Source organism: Antechinus flavipes, chromosome 1, assembly GCF_016432865.1.
Source record: "Antechinus flavipes isolate AdamAnt ecotype Samford, QLD, Australia chromosome 1, AdamAnt_v2, whole genome shotgun sequence".
Lineage (NCBI taxonomy): Eukaryota > Metazoa > Chordata > Mammalia > Dasyuromorphia > Dasyuridae > Antechinus > Antechinus flavipes.
The window spans coordinates 76,177,837-76,202,902 of NC_067398.1; positions in this window are offsets into that span (position 1 = coordinate 76,177,837).

The following is a 25,066-nucleotide window of genomic DNA, read 5'->3' on the forward strand; positions in this document are numbered from 1 at the left end:
AATTTAAGACCAAACAAGAAATGGAAGAAAATTATAGGAGGTAGATTGAATAAATTTGATTAAATTAAATTGCAAATATTTTTTGCACAAACACAACCAGTGCAACCAAAACTAGAAAAAAAATCTAAAAACTGAGTAGTAAATTATAGCAAATCTCTCTTCTAAAGATCATATTTATCATATATAGAAGGGGGTTAGCCAACTTTATAAAGATGAGTGATTCCTCAAATGATAAATGATAAAATTATATGGAAAGGCAGTTTTCAAAAGAAAAAAAAAAACAAGTGTTCTGCATCACTAATAATTAGAGAAATGCAAATTAGAGCAACTCTGAGATATTACATCTAATGTACTGACAATGCTGCTTGATTAATCACTTTGATGAAGACATAAAGTACATATGCCATCTACAGATGATCTACAATTGAGGGGTCTAGTCAATGAAATATGTAGCATATTCAAGATTTGGAAAAATCTTGACAAACTTGAAAACTGGTTCCAAATTGCTAATGTATAATTTTAAAAGGACAAATGCAAAGCTTTCTATTTGGATTTAAAATATCTATTGTAACTGGGAAAGAGATGGTTTGGCAGTAGTTCACATGTGAATGATTTGGGGCTTTTGGTTGACCACAAACTTAATATGAACCAATAGAGCTATAAAATTACTGGAAAAGCTTGTACCATATTGAACTATGTATGTGAAGTACTTTGCAAACATTCAAATACTATATAATGCCTATTATAATTATGATTCTTATTATCACAGATCAAAGAAAGCAGTAGTCACAATATGCTCTGTGATGCTCCAACAATAGCAAGAATATTTTGTTTAATTATTTATACCACATTAAACAACAACAACAACAAAAGATTTTGGAATTTTCCAAGCTGAAAATCCTGATGGAGATTTCATGTCTTATAAAGCAATTTTAATGGAACTAAGATGAAAAACAAAGACCAAGGGACTATGATTCTCAAATATCTGAAGGATTGTCAGGAAAAAATAAATAAATAAACTTATTGTACTTTCCTTCAGGAAACAAAACTGGGATTTAGAAAATTTCATTTTAAGCTATTAAAGAACTTTCAGACACCAGAGTTCTCCAACAACAGAATTACCTGTTTAACCAGTGACTTCCTTTTATCAGGTTGTATCCTAGCATCAAGGATACTGTAAGGAGGTTCTGAATGAAAAAGTTGATCTATAGGCTTCCTTACAATTTTATGATGCTATGTAGGTTTTTTTTTTTTTTTCATTTTATAAATGATAAAAATGAAGTCCAGAGATGATAATTTTCTCTTTCAACATGGGAAGGTAGCAAATTTCCCCTCAAGTAGTATTTCCATAGAGCTCTGTAATGACCGTGTATTTAAAATCAGCCGGAGTCAGGAATTCAGGTTAAGGGAAAAATCTTCAATATTTATTGAAGTGAAGAGGTGAATAAAGATTGCCATAGCAAATGTAGGCAAGAAAGATTGCGATAGCAATATGGGCAGTTGCGACAGGAAGCCAGCTAACAGAGAGAGATGTGAGCTGAGCAAACCGTGGCAATGGCAATCCTAAAAGTCTCTCCTTCCTCTTCCTTTTCCACTCCCCTGCCTCCACCCACCAAAATCGTCATTTCCTATACAACACATCAGGACTTGCACAAAGAGTGGGCGGGGGCCATTCTTTCTCCAAGCTTATATATTAATAGAGTATGGTCCAATTACTATTTAGCCTCATGTGCTTGGGACCTCAGTGCATCAACTCAAGCCTCAGCCCATTACATCTCCCGCTTTCTTTTGTTTTAAAACACAGGTGATCATGCCATCCCTGACTCCTCAGGGAGGTCAGAGCCCCCAAGGGGAGGTGATCACACCCTCCCTGATTTCTCAGGAAAGGAGGTGAAAGCACCAAAAAGGAGGTGATCATGACCCCCCTGACTTCTCAGGAAGGGAGGTGAAAGCACTAAAAGGAGATAATCACGCCCTCCCTGACATCTCAGGAAGGGAGATGAAAAGCACCAAAGGGAAGTGGGGGTTGCTAGCAGGTTTCTGGGTTGAAGAATCTTATTATGCACAAACCCATCAGCATGGGAGGTATTACACAAGCACATAGCAACAACACAGAGGCTATTAGTGATGACTCTCCCCACAGTCAGTGAAGGCTTGATGTGGTTGTAACAAACATGAATTATACCCCAAGTAACGGTATAACAAACAATATAAATCAACATTATGATGTAAAAGATTGCCAGAAGTCCTAGAAGGAGAGTATGTAAACAGCAGTCACACATACACCTCTTCACTAGCCAAGAGATAGTCCAAAACCAATCTATTGTCCATTGCTTCACATATCAGGGAATCCAATGATCCCCCCCAAGTTTTTGAAGTCCAGCAAAGGTCTTTTTATGTCTTAGAGAATCCAATGATTTCAGCAGATTTTGAAGTCCTGTAACAGTCTTATCATTTCTCAGAAAATCCAATGATTCCTGAGGGCTTTCAAGTCTTATGTCTCAAAGAATCCAATGATTCCTGAGGGATTTAAAGTCCTACAACAATCTAATGTCTCAGAGAATCCAATGATTTCTGAGGGTTTTGAAGTCCAATGATTTTCTATGTCCATGAGTCAAACGCCATAACTGCCACACTCTTTCAATGGTGAGCACAATCAGCAACAGAACCACCCGATGTTTCTTGGGTCTTCTCCTTCGTTTCAAGGATCTGCTCCGTCTCTCTGTGATGGACAAGGTGAATATGGCTTGTTGGCACCCAACCTAATTCCTTCTCCACCTGTAGAGATACAAGCAAATCCTCTCCCCCAAGCAGTTAGCCTATCTGGTCCCTTCCATTCACCACTTTCTGGGTCTCTCCACATCACCTGGCGATTATCTAAAGATAGTGGAGCTGCTCGCACTGGACATTGCCCTTCCGGTGGGTTATAAACCCTGTCTGCCAGAGCCAGTGCATCTTTGTCAAAAATCAAGAAGTTAATAGTATAAAGTGCTAGATTTAGTAGTTCTCTAGGGTTACCTGTGGCTCCTCCTTTCTTTTGTTTTTGGAGGAGCGTCTTAATGTCTCTGTTTCTATTTTCTACTATTGCCTGTCCTTGAGGATTAAAGGGTATGCCAGTGGTGTGTAAAATCTTATACTGTGCACAAAAGTGTGCAAAATGTTTGGAGGTGTATGCAGGACCATTGTCTGTTTTTATTGCTTGTGGCACACCTATAATGACAAATGCTTGCATGAGGAATTCAGTGACCACTCGGGCTGTCTCTTTTGCTGCTGGTGTGGCAAAAGTGAATCCTGAAAAGGTGTCTACCACAACATGGATAAGACAGACGACCAAAAGATTTATAATGGGTCACATCCATTTGCCAGATTTCATTGGGTCTCAAACCATGAGGGTTCTTTCCTGGAGGCAGTGTAGGAGCGTGGAAAGGAAGGCAAGCTGTACAGCTTTTTACTATGCTCCTAGCTTCCTCTTTTGTTATCCCAAATTGTAAATGCAAAGCTCGAGAAGCCTGATGGTATTTAGAATGGGATTCCTGGGCCTCCTGAAATAAAGGTGTACTGGCTAACATAGTTAAAAGGCTATCTGCCTTTGAATTCCCATCAAAAATAGGGCCTGTGAGTCCACTATGTGAGTGGACATACAAGATATAAATCTTACCTGGATGTTTTCTCACTTGCTCCTGAAGTTCCTTAAAGAGCTGATAGATATTAGAAGCTGCAAATTTTATTTGGGCTGTGGCAATTCTTTGTACCACACCTACTGAATAGGCTGAATCAGATATTATATTTATGTCTCCTGGGTAATAAGTGAGAGCTAACATGATTGCATATAATTTTTTCTGCTGAGTGGACTGAAAAGGAGTTCTGACTACTCTCTTTATAGTTAAGTCATGAGAGTATACAGCACAAATATTGTGTTTGGATGCATCTGTAAAGATAGTTGGTCCTTTAAGAGGAACTTTAGAAACTTTTTCTTCAAGAATCCATCGCCAATTATGTAAAAGTCTGGTTATCTTTAATGGAGACCCATGTGCAAAATTTGGAGCCCTGGCTAATAAAATTTGCCACTCTGGGATGGTCTCACAACACACATTAATTTGTGTATTGGTGTAAAAGGTGTATATCTTATCAGGTCTTGCCCCAGATAATTGTACTGCTCGCTTAATGGCCTTTAATAAAATTCTAGCCACAAGCACTGGGTAAGGAGTTAAGCTTTGTTCTGCTTGTGCGGGGAGGTTCACCCACTCTGTCACACTGTCTCCTTGATGAAGGACTGCTGTGGGTGCCTCTTGTGTGGCAAAAACTGATATTTCCAAGGGTTTTTGAGTGACTCTTTCAACCACATTGGATAAAGCCAGTTCAACTTCTCTCAAAGCCTCTTGAGCTTCTTTTGTAAGCTGGCGTGGTGAATTTAAAGCACTGTCTCCCCTTAAAATATCATATAATGGCTGTAACTGATAGGTAGTCAAGCCTAACACTGGTCTCATCCATTGGATATCTCCTACCAATTTCTGAAAATCATTTAAGGTGTTTAGCTTCTCTTTTCTTAAGGACAGTTTTTGTACTGTAAGCACCTTAGGGTATACTTCATATCCTAAATATTGAAAAGGAGCATGTCTTTGAATTTTCTCTTCAGCTATATATAATTTGTAGTATCTTAGTGTTTCTATGGTCTTTTGTAGACATGCTGCTAGCATTTGTTCCTCAGGTGCACATCCCAATATATCATCCATATAATGTAATAGCATAACTTTTGGAAATGCTTTTCTTATTGGAGCAAGAGCAGCAGCAACATACATTTGACACATAGTGGGGCTGTTTTTCATTCCCTGTGGCAAAACTGTCCATTCATATCTTTTATAAGGCCCAGCTAAGTTAACGCTGGGCACTGAAAAGGCAAATCTTTTCATATCCTCCTTATCCAGAGGGATAGAATAGAAACAATCCTTAATATCGATGACCCAAAGAGGCCACTCTCTAGGCAATTGAGTAGGAGATGGAAGTCCAGGCTGAAGAGTTCCCATAGTTTCCATCTGTTCATTTACTTTTCTTAAATCAGTGAGCATCCTCCATTTTCCTGATTTCTTTTTCACAACGAACACTGGGGAATTCCAAGGACTTAGAGAAGGTTGTAAATGTCCTTGTTCAAGCTGCTCCTGTACTATATCTAATAAGGTCTGAATTTTATTGCTACCTAAGGGCCACTGTTCTATCCACACTGGTGTATCAGTTTTCCATTGGATAGGAACAGGTGAAAGTGTTGGCAGGCCTTTAACAGCAGCCCTGCTTAAAAAACCGAAGTATTCATTTTTAACCCTAATTGTTGTAAAACGTCTCTTCCCCACAGATTGATGGGGAGTTTTTCAACTATAAAAGAAGTAAAAACTCCTGTTTTGCCTTCAAAAGTCCATCTCATAGGGGCAGCACTAACTTCAGCTGCTATTGATCCTCCTATTCCAGACATATAGGTGTCTGCTTTAATCTTTGGCCAGTGACTGGGCCAATTGGCACCTCTAATAACTGTACGATCTGCACCTGTGTCTACCAATCCTTCCAATGGTAGGCCATTTATATAGATCGTGAGCATAGGTCGGTCAGCTGTTACAGCTGCTATCCAGTATATTCCTGGATTTTGTGGTCTGGAGTCAGAATCTGGGTGACTATCACCAGGTTGCTTATTAGGATTCTGTATGAGTAAACTTGGTGCTACTACTTCTCCTGGGTGATACATTGTCTACCTGTATTAGTGACTGGGATATTATCTACACATTCCCCAGTTTCCCATATCAGTGTGTGGATGGATACTGTTTTGTACATACAAAAAGGAGGTGAAATGGTCAAGCCTACTGTGCCTGGAGGTAGGGGATCCATAGGCTGGAGAGGAATAGATTTCACCTCTCCAGGGGGTATCTCAGTTGTCCCAGCTGCATACAGCTCTATTCTCCCCAATTGTAATTCCCTTCTGCCATCAGGTTGCTTCCCGGCTGGTTGACTGTGTAATCCCCTTCTCCCATCATATGGCTTTCTGGCTGATTGGTCATGTCTGGGTACTGGACTTCTAGGCACTCTCTGGGTGCACCATTGGTTGCCATCATGCCCCAAGTGTTTTTTGCCTTGGGCCCTGGGGCTGGGCCCCTCATCCCGTTTCCCTAAATCTGTCTACATTCTGAGGCCCAATGGAAGCCTCTGTTGCATTTTGGACATGGGGTATTGGGTCTTGTTCTCCCACCTTGTTTTCCCATATTATCTCTATACCAACATTGAACTTTCAGATGTTCTACTTTTCCACACTGAAAGCATCTACGAGTCTCTCTGGAAGTCCCTTGCCAAGAGGGACTCTGTCTTCCCATGTTTGGATTTTGGGAAATCTGCACCATAGCCTGGGTATAAAAGGCATCTGTGCCCCCTGCGGCACAGAGTCTTATGATCTCCTCTAAAGGAGCATCCTTGTGCAGTCCTAGTATAATTCTTCTGCAAACCTCATTAGCATTTTCCTTAGCAAGTTGCCTTATCAAAATGTCTGTTATTGGATTTTCTCCATTTGTTCTTGTGATAGCGGTGTGCAAACGTCCCACAAAGTCAGCAAAGGATTCATTTGGCCCTTGTGTTATTTTTGTGAAGGCCCCACCCTTTTCATCTTTATTGTGGAGAGAAACCCATGCTTTGATAGCATTAGCAGCAATTTGCCGATATGTTGCTATAGAATAATTAATTTGTACTGCGACATCTGCATAAGGACCTACACCTGTTAGTAGGTCACAGGTGATTGCAGTATGAACTCCCCTTTGACTATTTTGTTGGGATTGTATCCTACAGAGCTCACTATATTCAGAAAGCCACAAGTAGTTTTGTCCAGGTTCTAGGCATATTAGAATATATTGAGCTCATATTGGTCTGATCAGCCACTGTCAGACACACTGTAACTTAGCAGTAACATAGTTCCATCATTTTGGTCCTCTTTGAGCCTAAAGAACAACAACCAATCAGAATAAATATGAAGTAATAAAAAAATGTTGCACTTACAGGATCCATTTTGAGGACAGGAATTGACAGTTGGGTGATCAGAAAATACTTCATGCACATAGCAGTACTCATGCTGTATCTTACAGGAAAGAAGTATTTTATGATGCTGAGGGATAAGGAAGGAATTTAATTTAGATAATGAAGATCAATCAGTGCAAGGGGACAGAAATTAGAGATGGTGGACCTTGTGCGAGGAGTTTCAAGAAATCCAGTTTGGCAAGTTCCAGTAGTGAAAAAGCAAGAATAATGTTTCGTGAAGCTAGAAATAAAATTTGGAGCCCAGATTATGAACTTTAAAAGCCAAAAGAGAAGTGCGTTTATGTGTGTGTGTGTGTGTGTGTGTGTGTGTGTGTTTATTAAAACAATAATTGTTAACAGAAGAAAACTAGAGTTTATTATATTTTTTTTAAGTTGGGGATCTTGTAGGAAGATCTGTGCTTAAGGAAAAATGTTTTGGCAGCAGTGGAAAAGAAATTGGAATTAAAAAAAAGAAGGGGCAAAAGCTCCATAAATAGTAATAAACTACTGCAGGCATTAAAGAGAGAGGAAAAGGTGCACTCCACAGAGATAATGCATGGGCTTTCAGTTATAATCAAATTCAAGAAAAGTATTTAAACTAGTGCCATTTTGAATGTTAGATACAATAAGGGAATTATCAGAATGATGTTTCTTATTTATTAATATTTATGTTTGGGCTGTTTAAATATAATTCTTCGTATACTTATCAGGTTTTATGAAACTTTATCATGTTAATAGTGCTGTATGTGTGTATGTGCATTTATCTGAAATACAAATGATATATTTGATAGAAATCAATTTTCCAGATAGTTGGAAAATTGCTTTAAACAGCAACATCTTCTTGATAATTGTAATAATTATAGTGAAAAATGTGCATTGATTTATTTCTATTTCATGCTTTCTTTAAAAAAAATCACTCACATGCTTTAATCTTTGATTATACAAGAACATATTGAATGTACATTTTTGTCTATTCTTAACTAGGGCAAGGCAATGGCGATTTTGCTCCAGAGTAATAAATTTAGACAGTTCCAAACTTAAATATGTTGACAGAGGATCCATAAGCACATAACTGTTTTCTAATACTTTTTTGTTTAATATTTCATTTTCTTCTAACAAGAATTGTAGAGGATAGGCAAAGTGTGGTTTAGAACACAGGACTTCTGGATTGCAAATCTTTTCTCCTCTACTTTTTATATTAGAAGATTGTTTTATTTAAAAATATTTAGCTGAAGTGTTTTACCCATGAAGTGTTTTGATTCTAGGACTGTCTCCCACAAGCAACACAGAAAGAAAAAAAAAATATTTTCTATGTTTTATTCCTTTAAAAATTTGAAGGCAGCTGCCATGGATTCTAGGCCTTATCATCTTGAGGTGAATCATTCCCAGTTTCTTCAACTATATTTCAAGCAGCACAGTCTTAAAACAACATTCCCGGGCTTTTTATTCAACTGGGTGTGGGAACACAGACCAGTGACTTTATAAAATTTTGTTTTGGCCTGACTTTTTAGAATATCATCTATGAGAATGTTATGTTGGGGTAAATTTGTTACAGAGATTTTGGCTGAGATTTTTGAAAATCAAAATAGTTGTAAGAAAAAAAAATTAAACCAGGAAGGACTATGTTATTACAATGCCTCTGTCAAATGAGGAATAAGTGAATCATCTGGGAGGAAAATGAGAAGCTACTCTAACCTTCACCCACATCTCTTGGAAACATTTTGGAGAAGTTTGTGTTATTTTTTAAAAATATTTTTCATGTTCATACCCTTTGCCCTTCCTGGTTGTAGACAAACTTTAGGGAAAATCTGTCAAATAATTTACAAGAAAAAACTATCCCTTTCAGGTGGCATAGTATAGTTGGAAACAGGAGTTTCAAGTCTTGCCTCCAACAATTTATAAATAGTTGACCCTGGACAAATTATTACCTCATTTTCCTCAGCAGAAAAGGTGGAATAAAAGTAGAAAAAGGTAGAATAATAGCAACTGCCATATAGAGCTATTGTTATGATAAAATGATAAAATGTAAATAATATACTTATAAATGCTAGTTATTATTTCTAGTAAAACAGAAAATAGCCTAATATAAATGATTTGTTCTTTTCAGGTACATAAACCAGTTATTCTGAAAGTAAAACTTACTAGAATTACATATATATATATATATATATATATATATATACACATATATATATATACACACATATATGTATATATAAATGATATACACACATGTATAATTACACCCATCTATCCAATTATACACATATACATATAGATAGATATCTTTATATAAGGCTCAGGGAAATTAGTTAAAAAAACACATATATACACACAAACACAAATTAATATGTACAAACATGTACACAAATGCTTCCTCTGTGTTTATGTATATGTTTATATATATATATATATATATATATATATATAAAATATCTGATATATACATATCAGCATTCTCCCTTCTTTTTCCTTTCCTCTCCCTTGTCAGATTTCCTATATATATATATATATATATATATATATATATATATATATATATATATTTATAGTCTTCTTTCAATAGAGCCTAAGATCCTTGAGGATAGGGACTGTCTGGTTTGTATTTGTACCCTCAGTGCATTTGGCTTTATGCCTAGAATATAATTTGTTATTTTTTGGTTCATCATTTTCAGTCATGTACAACCTGTTTTGAGGGTTTTCATAATGGAAATATTAGAATGATTTGCCATTTCCTTCTCTAGATCATGTTCCAAATGAGAAAACTGAGGCAAACAGACAAGTTACTTGCTGTGCTGGTAAGTATCTGAATTTGAACTCAGGTCTTCCTGACTCCTGGCTCATTACTCTATTCATTGTGAAACTTAGTTATCCTGGTAGTCAATAAATTTTATGTTTCTGTGGTTGTCTTCTATCTATCTGTCTGTCCTTCCATTGTGTGGCCTAATAAATTTTTCAGAATAGGCAAAAAGCCCAAGAGATGTTTCCTTTGATCACTTAAGATCTCCCTAAATCTTATCTATTGAAGTATCATTTATCATCTATTAAGTTACCAATTTATTGCTAAACTTTACCAAGTTATCACTTCTTTTCTGGGGAAAGTACTTCTCATTAAGGAAAGTTGAGAGCTTTCATATTAGGTAATCCCAGTATATAAAATCCCCTAGTCTTTGAAGAGTAAGGAAAGAAAGGGCAACTGAGCCATAGGGAAACTTCAGCAGTTATTAGCCCTGAGGAGTCATCAACTTCTATCCCATGTTGTTCCAATCTAGTATCTAAAAAATGGAAGAATTTTAATTTCTTGACATTTAAGACAAGTTTTTAAAAACCTGTATATGTGGACGTTTTTATAGTTAAGAGGGAAACATAAGACTAAAGACATCAAAAGAGATGAATGCACTTGGGTGTCTTGATGTGTCTGGGAGGTTTTTCCTTGTGAATCAATTCCCCCTGTATAGTATATGCTATCCCAAGTAGCATCCTATGTTGGTTCATATTGTTGAACTTCTTGAAGTCTGAGACTTAGAAAACCATCCAAAGGCAAATGGTAATTAGGGGTTTGAGATTAGATATTATGCTGTTAATTATACTTTCTGAGTGACTTTTATTTTCCCCCTAGAGTGTGTTGATATTAAAGTTTTGGGTATCTTTGAATTCTCTGCTCTTTTTTATGATAGAGAAATGAACCCATCATGGCAGAACAAAGGAAACATCTTATGTAAGAAGCAGAAACTTATAATTATTTGAATGGAACAATATATGTACATGTCTATGTACATATTGTAAATGATATATAAATTTAAACATATGCATAAGTCTACATATTATATATGTGTGCCTTTGGCTTGGTGGTTAGAATTATATAAATTATTTATATTTCAATAGTACTTATCAGCACAGAATCAATCTTGTCAGATATATAACTTTCCATATCATAGTTCATTGTCTTTACAAAAGAACAGGAAGTATATTTTCTCATCCTGAAGGTTTTTTAAAAAAGAAAAACTATTTTATGAGAATAAATATTTATATGCATGTGAGAAAGAACAACAGAGACCATGAGTCATCATAGCCTGAACTTAATGATAATTGCATAGCTGAAGACATGTATTTATCACCATCAGATCATCATTGACATAAAAAGCCAGAAATGAAAATGACTCACTTGTGTATGTATTTTTCCACTTTTATTTGAACCCTCCAACCCAGCTTCAATTATTACTTTCACAGACATACATTTCAAAGAAATATTGGATAAGAAATACCTTTTTGACTTGATACTTAGAGGTATTTTATGTTTTTTTTTTAAAACATGACTACTAAATGGGAACACTTTCAAAAAGTCAGGGAAGTTGACTTATATGAATATAGAGTAGCCACATTACCCTTGTAAATAAAACATCATATGAACTTAAGAGTAAAAGATGAAAACATATATAAATTTGATAGAGGTTAAGGGCATTGGCTAAGGTCATATCAATAGTTAAATAGCAGAACTATCATTTGATCTTGCCTCCTCTAACAGCAAATTCTTTACTCTTTCCACTGTACCATATATACTGCTACAATTTTGAGAGCCTGGAAATGTAACTCACTTAATCAGAGAGAACTTAGAAAAAATATAGAATCACTGATGTACAAATCAATGAAAACAGACTTTGGTGAGACTAAGGCCCAGGAGGAGTTCAGAGTTTTTTGGGGAGGTTCTATTCATTTTTGCTCTATTATGAGTCTGTGAAACCCCAAGGGATCATTCCAAATGATAAATACATCAGTGGATTGGTTACCCCTACAGAGATATATCTTAAGGAATCAAATGATACCAAGGATTTATCTGAACAGATAAAGGGCATATTTTACATATAATCCAATCTCTCAATATTTTCATTTATTTGGCAAAATGAGTTTGAAACAATTGTTCTTGCATGTCCCTTCCAGTAGGGTCAAGTCTAGAATTCTCAGAAACTTTCTTTTCCTTCAAAGCTCAGCTGAGAGACTGTCTCTTCCATAAAATTTTTCTCCACATTCTCAACTTTAAGATACCTTTCTGCACTCAAATTTTCTTAGAGTAATTTTATCTGAGAGGGCAATTTAATAGTACAATGGATAGAGTTTTTGTCCTAGAGTCAAGAAGTCACCTCTTTCTGAATTCAAATCTGGTTTCAGATACTTATTAGTTTTGTGACCATCAGCAAGTTACTTAATCCCCCTCAGTTTCCTCATCATTAAAATGAGTTTGGGAAGTAAACCACTAATATCTTTGCCAAGACAACTCAAAATGGGGTCATGAAAAGTTGAACAAAACTGGAAAGTGAATGAATTTAGCTGAATTTTTGATTTGCTTCACAATCTACTTTGAATTATACTTGTTTGTAAATGTGTCATTTGCCTGTTAGGTTATGTGGAGAACCATTTATAACATTGAGAATGTGTAGTATCTATAATGAATGCCTAATTCTCTTTGAGCTTCAAATGTCCTCATCTGGCCTTTCTGGGAGGGCTAATAGTTCTGCTGGTTAAACAAAAAAGCAAACAAAAAAGAATGGTAACATTTTTGCTGAAGTTGCTTACAATACTGCCCAGCCAAATTTGTGACTACAGCACCAATCATGAGCTTAGTATGGCAGAAAGGGTCTTCTCTCTGGGCCTTAACTCAATGGTTCTGCCTCTCATTTGGATAAATTATTTCTCACACAAAACCCCTTTATTTAATTAAGCCACTTTTGTGGTTTTATGATGAGTAGCTCCAATTTGATCATTTTCTTCTCTAATTCTCCTTATGGAGTCATAGTGAAATTGGTAGTGGCAAAGTTATTAATAAATTTTATGGCATTGTGGTAGATTCATTTTCCTTCTGAACTCTTCATATGCAGTCAGGGTATTCAAACCCTGCTTCCTTCTTTCTAAGGAAGGGCATATCTATTTTACATGTGCAGCTTGTCTTTTGGCTCTTCCAACTTCTGCCTCTCGCTCAACTCCAACTCAGTCTCCTCCACTGACTGACTGACTGAAGCTCTAAGAGCTTCTTATATGTGATCTCTTAAAGGTGTGAACCCAAAGGTTTACTCTTCCTGCGAGAGAGGAGGATTGTGGGTTTCTGACTTGTGAATCTCCTGAACTTGTTGTGAACTCCAATGTGTGAGCTAATGGGTGAACTATCAAAGGTGTTAACTTAAGCATTATTTCTATCAACTCTAATGACTTAACACTTTGTAAGGATTTGCTCTAATGTGTGAACCAATAAGCATTGTTTCTGTCAATTCCATTGAGTTAACACTAGGATTCTGACATTTATACTTCTAGGTCATTGTCTTTTAGTCTCTTGAATCTTCAGTTTTTGATGGTCTCATTAGAGCACTCTACCTTAGAAATACATAAAAGGAAAAGGGTAGGGGTGGATACTACTCAGAATGGCCATGAGCTCCAGTTTACCTCATATTCAGGACATTTAGATTGTTTTAACTTTTAAGTGGGAAGTCCATAAAAGTAATAGGCAGACCAATCTCAAGCTGAGAACCCAGAGTTTAAATCTAAGTTCAAGCAAATAAATTTGCTGGCCTAAAAAGATAAGTAAACAGGCAAGGGGCCAGAAGAAAAGTGAAAAGTTCATTCTTGGGCAGCGAGAGTGGGAGTACAGCTTGGCAAATAAAAGTTGAGTGATCAAAAGGCAGGAAGTTCCCAAATGAGTTTTTAATGTTTTTGTTTTTTAATTGATGTTAAAAATCTTTTTTAGATGTGTTTGTATGTTTGAGTTTGGGGGATGGTATTATATGTGTGTGTGTGTGTGTGTGTGTGTGTGTGTGTGTGTGTGTATTCTCTATATTTCTGCTTAAATGTATGCTAAGCAGTACATATTTGACTTAGAAGGCATTCTTCCCCTCCAAAACAATATTAAATACAAAAGAATTCAGGAAGAAGAAAAAAATCTATCATTTTATAATTCTGGGTAATAGAGGACAGAAAAGGACACTTTTAAATCAGTGATAAGATCCGTTTGATGAAAACTGGAATCAAAGGTTAATTTAGCACTAAATATTTATTTAAAATAAACAAACAAAACATTAGAAAGTTTTGCCAAACTTAGCACCTCATGTTTAGCAGAAGGGTAAGGAATAACATCAGCCCTTTCTAGTCAGATGTTTATATCTTTAAGACAGACAAATTTGCACACTTTCCTGCCAATCTTGTTTTAAACATCAAATTATTCTTTTTTTTCCTCAGCTATACAACTTTACAATTTTATAACAACTATACAAATTTTTAAAAAATAATTTTTGAAAATATTTTGACTCACAAATTCTATCCCTTCCTCCTCTGACCCTTCTTGAAAGGTAAGCAATTTGATAGAGATTATATATGTGGAGTCATTCAAAACATTTCCACATTAGCAATATAGCAAAAGGAAACACAGAGAGAAAAAATCCCAAATAGTTTTAAAAAATGCTTAATTTCTGCCAAATTATTTTCCAATTTCCTCAGCAATTTTTGTTAAATGTGAAACTTTACCCAAGTTTGTGAATCTTTGGTTTTATCAAACACTAGATTACTATGGTTATTTATTATAATGTATCATATTCCACTGATCCTACTTTATTTCTTAGCCAGTGTTAGATTGTTTTTATTGCCACTTTGTAATAATACAGTTAAAATCTGGTACTGCTAATTCACTTTTATTCAGAATTTTTTTCATTGATTCCTTTGACATTTTTGACCATTTGTTCTTGTAGGTAAATTTTGTTATTTTTTTCTTAACTATAATATACTTTATATACATATACATATATACTATATATGACATATATGTGTGTATGTACATGTATATGTGTATGTGTACAATTGACATTGCATTGAATGATAATAAATTTAGTTATAAATGTCACTTTTATTACATTGACACAGCTAGTCATGGACAATGAACATTTCTCTAGTTCTTTAAATTTGACTTTATTTGTGTGAAAAGAATTTTATAATTATGTTCATAATTTCTGGGTTTCTCTTGGAAGGTAGAATCCTAAATATTTTAAATTGTCTGTAGTTACTTTAAATGGACTTTCTCTATTTATATCTTTCTTCTGTTTTTTTTAATAAATAGAAATATTAATGATTTATGTGATTTTATTTTGTACTTCACAATTTTGCTGTTAATTATTTCAACTACTTTAGTAGGTTTTCTAGGATTCTCTAATCATCCTACCATCTGTGAAGAGTTTGATTTTTCTCATTGCCAATTCTAATTTCTTCAGTTTCTTTTTCTTATGTTATTTCTATAGCTGGTATTTCTACAACAGTATTAAATAATAGGGCATCCTTGTTTCACCCCTGATCTTATTAGAAATGCCTGCCAATTTCTTTATAATTTCAACCTATTAACTACATGAGTGAGTAGATGAGGATAGGCAAGAGATTGGTGGAGGAAGTGGAAATAACGAATCACCTACAATCACTGCTGACACCTCGAACCAAAATCAGAACCAGGCACTGTTAATGTTTTCTTTTTGAAACCCCCATCTATTTGGGGGAGCATTGGTGCAGTAGGATTTGTCTTTTCCTTCAAAGACCAGAAAATCTTTGACAACAGGCATATTCTCAAATGGGTACATTATTTGAGTCATTATTCCATTTTAGTACTATCTGAGTATTATGGTTAGGGTTAATATCCTTCATTGTTCTAAGAGATAGATAGAAAGATTAGAGATCTTTTTCTGATAGAAAGATTAGAGATTTTTATAAGAATTTGGGAATAGGGCATTTGAGTGGCAGAAGAATCCTCAACCCAGTAGTGAGGGTCCTTCATTTGTTTTATATAATAGAACCCTTTGGAAGTCTGGAGAAACTTCAAAACCTCTTCTAAAAATAATATTTTAAAGTGAATACACAGATTTTAAAATATACAAGATTAAAAAGGCAACAAATCATACTGCAGTATTTATTAAAGTTTAGGCAAATAAGCTAAATCTTTTTGACCTAGAAGAACGACATCATCACATTATGTAATTATGGAAAGCATATGAAAAGATTGGCCAAAATATTGTAGTTTAAAATGGACAAATGGATCCTCCATAGTTGGAATGATGGTCCCATTTTGTTAAATTCATATTCCTTTCAAAGTATTCTATATAATAAAATCATTAGTCACTCACATTTTATAGCTATTTAATTTTAAATACATTCTTCTTCCTTATGTGATTTTTAAGAGCTGTCTTATGAGAAGGTAGTGAAACTATTAGTATTGCTATTTTGCAGATGAAAAAAAGTGCATCTGAGAGAGGGGATGTCACATCCCCAATCACACCAAAACCAAAAATAGTTTTGTCAGTTTTTTCACCCTAGGTAAACCTAAAAAATCTTACTCTAGGAAATAAAGAGGAGGACAATAATTTCTTTGAGAGAAAGAGAGCTAGAGACAGAAAGAGATGAAACAGAGATAGACAAAGAGGACAATTAACTGGGACAAAAATTTCTCCTTAAGTCCCTTGTGGTCCCTTGTGGTACAATTATTTCCAAATTGACTAGAAGATAACTTACAAAGTGTTTCTGATATTGTTTTCTTTGAGCTTTCAAAATCTAGGCAATTCTTACACTGGCTTTTTGCCTGTGAAATGTGCAAAACCCTCATGAAAGCAAATTTTTACTAATTCATGGAATGGAATAAGTGTTTATTGCTACAAAAACAGCCATAGGCCAAGAAAATTTTCAATGAACTTACTGGCTGACAGGTCAAATTCTCCATGAACATGTTTCTGAAAAAAGTTATGCAATATAAAAGAAAGCCTGATGTTTCCTTAGGACATAAGAATAAAAAAAACCTACTTAAGAAAAAAAAAGTCACCTCTTTTATTTATCTTTTTTTTTAAAGCCATATTAGCTAGAAATGTAGGTATGGCAGTGGATAGAGTGCTGGACCTAAAGTCAGGAAGTTAGGAAATTTTATTTTCCTTAATTCCAAATCTAGCTTCAGACACTTATTAGCTAGGTACTCTGGTCAAGTAGCTTAATCAGTTTGCCTCAGTTTCTCATTTATAAAATGAGTTGGAGAAGAAAATGACTAATCACCCCAGTCTTTTGGTCAAGGGAAGCCAAAATGGGGTAACTAGGAATAGGACATGACTAAAAATAAATAATACAACACTTATTAAGTGGTGAACTCACACTTTTCTGACATGATTACACATAGAAGAATATAACTAGGATGTAGAAGGAAGCTTTATTTAATAGGTTATATTAGATTAGAGGGATTCCAATGGCATAATTTATGATTGAAAGATAGTATTATCTGCCTTGATGAAAGTAAGTTTTGTTGTTCAATCATTTTCAACTCTTCATGATTCCATTTGAGGTTTCTTGACCAAGGTATTGGAATAGTCTACAATTTTCTTCTCCAACTTACTTTACCAAGAAACTGAGAAAAAAATCCAAGGTTTAGTGACTTGCCCAGACTCACACAATTAATAAATGCCTGAGACCGGTCTTGAACTCTGAAAATGAGTCTTCCTGATTCCAAGTTCAGTGTTCTACCCACTGTATTACCACAGATCCAGTTCTATAGCTGTCCTGTAATGCCTTTATGAAGTTGGTATAGAATATTTTCTCACCTGTATTTTCTCCCTTCCATTTAAACCATAAGTCTATTGTATCCTCCTCACCCCTCTAAAGACTCAATATATTCTAGGTTCCTTCATTGAGTAAAGGATAGTCAATAAGCATTAATGAAATGTCTATTATGTACCAGGTACTTTGAGATAATACATTAAAACAAATAACAAATGCTAATTTTCAGATTATTCATTAGGAAAGAAGTTGTGAGAAAGAGAATCTCTGGTCTCAAGGAGCTCACAGTCTAATGGATTATAATTTACCCTTAGGACTGGTGAAAAGAACAGGTCCCCCCCATGAGGTAATCTTTTGGATTTGAGATATCAAGAGAACTGGATTGTCTTGGCTGTAGCCTACTAGAAGTTTTTGCATCAAAAAATGATAGAAATATAAGATGGGCATGTGGAGTAGTGGTGGGGACAGGGAGGTGGTAGAAATAGGGAGAGGAGTTCATCAGCCATTCTGGCTTGCCAGAAAATATTGATATGGAGGAATTTGCTTGGAAAAATGCATAACTGAGATGAAATATAAAATTTCTATTCAACTGTCCTACAAACTACATCAATATCTTGGGAGAGTTTAACTGTTGTTACTGACTGCTTATGTAAGTTTTTTAATCAATTCATATTTGTAGATTTTTTTTAGATACCTTTCCTGTGCCTGCCTCTAAGATATTGAATGATCTACTTGTCATAAACCCTAGATATGTGTCAAAACTTAAGCTTCAGACATTTTCTTTCTCTGTGGAGCTCTGGCAAAAAGAATCAGAGATTTAAAAAAATAGCCTCAATTCTGACTAGATTTCTTTCTCAAGGACTATGCTTTAATTCCAAACCAATCTGATTCTAATTGGCTACTAAAAGGTTCTAGGCTAAATCCCTTTTGGTCATCTTTTGGATCCTGATTGACTCAAATTGAATGTAAATATAAATTATTTCTGATTTGGCCAGAAACCTGAAGGGTTCTCTCAGATTCATTCATTCCTTAATTCATTTATTTATTTTTAATTAATCTATCTATCTATCTATTTATTTATTTGTTTGTTTTTGGGCTAGATGAAAGAGAAGATTCTTTGCCCTCATTTGCTACCTAGATTTAATTATTGAATGTATACAGCCTCACTCAAATGGAGACTTGTTAAAGACAGCTTAAAAAAATAAGTTTTCCCACTGTATCCAGGGCCATCTCCAGTCCTTCTGATCTGTATTTGGTCAATGAATCCAGAAGGCTCTAGAGGGGAAAGTGAGACAGGTGACTTTGCACATCTCTCTCTCAATTAAATCCAATTCACTTCATATCATGGTATCTTTCCCTGATATCATGGTCCTCTTTGCCAATGAAGCACAAATAACAATAACAATAGCTTTTCAAGAACCAAAATCATGGTTCTTCAAGTGAAGGTACAATAGTATATATACTCTGTTGATAGAAGAGAGTATAGCTCTTCAGACTCTTTAGCCCCACAGTAAATTCTAATTCTTACATATACAATTTCTCATTTAATTATCACAGAAACATGTGAGATAAGTATACCAGATATTATCATGCACATTCAGAAAAATAGTAACTTACATATGGTCACATAGCTAGTAACTGTCAGAAACAGGATTCCAACTCATTTTTTCTCATGATTGAAAGTTCATCATGCTTTCAATTAATCTGTGGATTAAAATTCATAAATTCTCCTATGCTTCTTTCTTTCAATACCTACCAGGAGCCTTTTATTTTCTATCTTTAAATATGAATATCATATATCCCAGATTTTTTGGGATGTACCAATTTCTCATTTACTATCCTATCATATATCACAAATAATCATAATTTCTAAGATAGAAAAATGTTTTGCTCAACAAGTAGTTTGGAGTTTCAAAGAGAAATATTCAAAGAGAAAGTATTTGGAGTATTTGGGATCTGCTATTGACTAAAAGACAAGTTAATTTCCTCTTGGTCCTCAGTTTCCTCATATGAAAACTGAGGATTTTATAAATGATCCGAGGACATCTTCCAAGTCAAAAGTCTGGAAATAGAAACTGAATGAATTAAGTCAGTAAGAATTCAAATTTTCTTTTAAAAATGTCAAGCCACATGATGGTTCTGTATGGCTTTGAGTCATGGCACTCACCAATTTCTCCATAGTTCAAACTAAAGATGAATTTTGGAGCATATTTGCTTAGTTTTACTTCAAATGTGAAAAAAGCTTTTTAAAACCTTCAAATTTTCTCTTCTTATTTTTTGGATCACTTTCAAATGGTTCAACTGTCAGAGTTCAGAGTAGTTCCTGGATAGGTTAAAAATACATTAGAATTAATCCAGAATTGCATCAAAGTCTCTTTGTCCTTAATGAGCGAGAGATAATAAGATAAGTCAGAGTTTAAATAACAGCTGAAGAAATAATTAGTCAGTGGTCAGTTTAAATTTTCTGGTAGCTGGAAGGTAGTGTACCTCAATTAGTTCAAAATCCATTTCTGATGTGACCACAGAAAAGTGTCACTTCTAATTTCTAAGCTTCTGTTTCTTCATCCATTAAAGAGGGAGACATTCAGTGGACAGAGAGCTGGTCCTGAAGTCAGGAAGATCTGAATTGAAATCCTCCCTCTGATAATTACTAACTGAGTAATTCTGGGCAAATCCTTTGATCTCTCAGTGCCTTTCCCCTTCTTACTTTCCTTTCTTCTCTTTTCCTTTTCTTGTCTTTCTTCTGAAGTTCTTTCCTTTTCTATCCTCTCTACTTCTCTCCAGTTCTCCTCTCCTTTCCACTTCTCTCCTCTCCACTTCTCTTCTCTCCTCTCCAATTCTCCTCTCCTCTCCTCTCCTCTCCTCTCCAATTCTCCTCTCCTCTCCTCTCCTCTCCTCTCCTCTCCTCTCCTCTCCTCTCCTCTCCTCTCCTTTCCTCTCCTCTCCTCTTCTCTCCTCTCCTCTCCTTTCTTCTTTTTGCTCTTCTTTCCTCTTTTTTCTTGTTCTCTCCTCTCTTCTCCTTTTTTCTCTTTTTAATGTGTGCATAGCAAGCCAAACACAAAAGATATTATGAAAGTGGAAATGGCAAAATTAATCAACTAGCATCTATTATACCCATTCTATTGCTCATTGTGTAAACTGTAATTTTGATTAAAGATGCCCATTTTTGTATATGTGAAAGCAACCATCAAGTCTTGGTTCATATTGAAAAGTTCCCAGATATTTAAAACTTTAGATCATGTTCTCTGTTCCTCCTTTTCTTCTTTTTGTTGTTATTGTTATTTGTTATCCAGCTAAATATTCCTCTTTTTATCCACTCTTTAAAATATAATTTCTCAGCATTTGTCATTCTGGACACCTTGAATTGTATGTACTCAAGTTTATCTGTGTCTTCACTAAAACGTACCCAGAAAGAAACCAGTGAATGAAAACCTCATTAAGGAGATAGTACTTTCCATTTAAAGATTAATTAATATGATGACAAAAAGGAAGTTGATTGAAGAAGCACATGCCTGCTAAAATCCAAAATTCCATTTTTTTAAATTAAAAACTTCCTTGTAAATAATGCTATAGTGTTAAATGGAAAACATTTTTGTTAGAAAGTCTCCTATATTCTTAGTGTTCCCCATGTTTAAATAATATATTATATAAAAAGAAATTGCAATATAGAATACAGAAAAAAAATTCAGAAACATAGGAATGAGTTATGGAGAAGTTTTGCCATGTTCCCATGACAGAGCATTCATTTCTACCATATTTTTTCCCTGGGCAAGCCACTTAAATATGTTCAATATGATAATTTTAGATCAGTCTAAGTGATCAATACTTTCATGCTCAATGATCATTAGGTTGCTGTATTCCCAAAGAGCTCTCAGTTTGACAACAGACTTCAGTACAAATACAAGTTCTACTGCTAACCACCTGAGTAAGTGGGCAAATTGTTCACCTCATAAGGCTCCAATATTCTCATTTGTGAAATTAAAGGCTTAAAGCAGATCCTTTCCAACTTTAAATAATATGAAATTGTTTCAAGTCAAAAAGAGAAGAATCAATTAGTGTTTCAATAAAGTCAGATTTTAAATATTATAAATTCAAGCAGTGCTTACTAAGTGCTATGAAGTGCCGATCACTGTGATAAGTATTAGTAATTCAAAGAAAGGAAAATAAAAGCAAAAAAAAAAAAAAAAACAAAAACAAAAAACAAACAAACAAAAAAAAAACAGTCTCGAGGAGTTCACAATCTAATGGGGCAAAGATATGAAAAAATAAATATAAAAGCAAGATATACAAAATAAATTGGACCTAATCAACAGAAAGAGGGGAGTAGGATTAAAAAGGATTAGAAAAGAATGGTATCAAAATCAAGTAAAAGTAGGAGCCACTATTTGCTAATTTTTAATATATTTTTATTTATTTTAAGTATTCCAAAATTACATTTTAACATTTTTGAACCCACTCTTCAGAATGTTGAAAGTCTGAATGCACCAAGGGGGCATATAGTTTTATTTTTATAATCTAAAAGAATCACTTTACTGCAATGAGGACCCAGTTGAGTTATTCAACATACATTTTTAAGTGAACCCAATAAGCACTGTTTTTTTTATTTTTAAAATATATATTTGTTAGGTAGCATATACGCAGGAGACAAGGCAGTTGAAGATGAAAGAAAACCAAAGGCAAAACTTGGTAGAGCTTGGTTAGAGATAGGATGAGGTACAAAAATCTTGAGAAGAAGATAATGTACAATTGGACTGGTTTAGTAATTTTTGCACATATATGGGGGAGAAGACACAAGTTTAAGACTTCAGTATGCTAAATGAGAGAATTCTTTTGTTGCCATAACATAATGAAGCAATTGTATAATGGACTTGGTAGAGAAGAATGAATTACTTTACTCTTTCATGCAGTATTTAGGAAGATTCACAGGAAAATGATTTCACTAGTGGTTATAATAATGACTACAATGACTGAACAAGAATTACAATATCTTAGAATGAAAAAGGATCCCAAGTCCATTTACTAAAATCTTTACCAGAAAAAAGGATAATCTCTACAAAATACCTGGGACAAATGCTGTTAGATTTTTGATTGGGAAAAAAAAAAATGTTGTGCTTAGTAAGCAAGTCTACCAGCAAAAAAACAAAACAAAACAAATACAGGAGTGGGAACAAATTAAGTATATCTCCACTATACTGAAAAAAAAATAGTACTCTAATAATATCATCAATACCTCAAGAAAGAGTTTATCTGCTGTCTCCCCAAGGAATCCATTCTACTTGGGAAAATTAGTGTTTTCTTTTTGTTTTTAAAGGAAAAATTTCTGATATCACATCTGCTATTGCCTCTTCACAGTTTCCAGCTATTATTTCCAACTTTTCCTTCTGGGCATTAAAAAAATTTGATGGATTTCAAATACCTGAAAATGTTTAATCCCTATACAAAACATTGCCTGTATTTTCTTCTCAAAGTTAAACATCCCTAGTTGTTTTTCCCACGTGCTCCTTCTATGCATTCAGCATTGTGTTTTCTGTCCTCTGGATATGCTCCAATTCATTTGTAAGAAGTAGTGAATGTGAACATAATATTTTTGAAGTGATGTGATTTTTATCTCCCTTATTCCTGGATGCTATACTATTTTATGGTAGCATTAAATTCACAGTAACCTCTGGGATCTGCCATATCACACTCTTGACATATTCAGTGTACAATGTAGTTACAACAAGGTTTTTGTGCAACCCTGCCTCTTCTACTTTCAATTTGTGTGTATGTGTGTGTAAATTTAAATCAAATGTAAGATTTTATATTTATCCCTATTAAATTTCATCTTACTTGCTTCTATGAAATTTTCTGGATTCTTACATCTATATTCTTTAGTGGCATAGCTATTGCTTCTGAATTACCCCCACCCTCTGGTTTTAAATCATTCTAAAATTTTGATAAACATGTCATTTATGACTTTATCTAGAGCACTGATAAAAATCAAACATGTTAACTGTCACAAGTTCAAACTTACCCTTGATGCCCTCCAATGGACACCTACTTTGAAATACACATTGGGTAATAATGCCATAGTGGAATTATATTTTATGGAGGATTTTTCTACAGAAACTTTATAAGGTGGTTGGTAGGTTGGTAGTCATCCTTGAAAAAGACCAAAATAACACTACTATGTTGGGGTCAAGGAAGAGTGTGTCTGATTGTGGCTCATCAGACCAATACAAGCTCAAAAGGATCTACCATGGGTTGGGCACAAAAAGTTCATATAAACATTTCAATTGGAGATGTCTGCATTTGTCATTCTCATGTTTCTTTTGAGCTACTGCAATTCTGCTTTCCTCATAGAGCATATTACCTTCTTTGAGTTTGGCATATCACTCTGGACACTCTGATTCAGGGTCTCCCATGTCTCACAATTGATTGCAAAATAATTCAGGAAAATCTATAGAGTCTCATATTGCTTCTTCTGATCTCCACGTGAATGCTTCCCTTGTAGGAATTCTCTGTAAACTATTTTTTTTTTGGGGGGGGGCAAACATACATTTGGAATTTGAACAATGTATCCAGTCCATCAACCTTGTGCTTTCTGCAGGAGAGTTTCAATGCTTGGCAGTTTCAGGAAAGATCATTAATGTCTAGTTCCTTATCTGGTCAGCTGATCTTCAGAATATTCCTGAGACAATTCATGTAAAATCAATTAAATTTCTTGACATGATCCTGGAAAGTATACTGCTGAGGTAAGTGATAGTATAGGGATTAAAGTAAAAAGTCTGAAACACAGATAGGTTTAATGTCCCATACAGTGATCAATAAAAAATTCAAGATTTAAATTTAGGTTTGCTACCAAACTTTATGCTCTCTTCACTATATAATTTTATGCAAAAAGAAATGTTATAAAATTTAATATGACAAAATACATAAGTATTTTTCCCTTTAGCTTCTGCTTACCTATTTCTGGGTTTGGACAACCACAGACTTTCTATCTATAAAATGAATAATTAGAGATATCTTTTAGGAGTATTATCACACTTTCTTGAAAATTCTATGAATGCATAATCTTATTCATTTTTTTCCTTTGGTCCTTTATTTTGATTGGCAGAGATAAGGTAGCCTAAGAATACCAGCTACATCATAATAGTGGAGAAGCAACATGCTATATTGGAATGAATGTTAGATTTATAGTTCAAAGATGTATGTTTCAATATAGGCTATTTGATGTTGAGTAAATAACTTCTCTCTGGGCCTCAGATTCCTTCCTTATCTGTGTTTCCTTCAGGAAGACACTGTGTAGAAGAAATAAACCTGCATTAGGTGGCAGATGACCTGGGTTCAAATTCATCTCTGCCATTCTTTGAGTGACCAAAGAAAAGTCATCATTTCTGTCTCCATTTTTTCATCTCTAAAATGAGGAACTAGATGGCCTTCCAGTTCAAAATCTATGATGATTTTGCCTAAGGTTGCATTATCTGTGATTTTATTT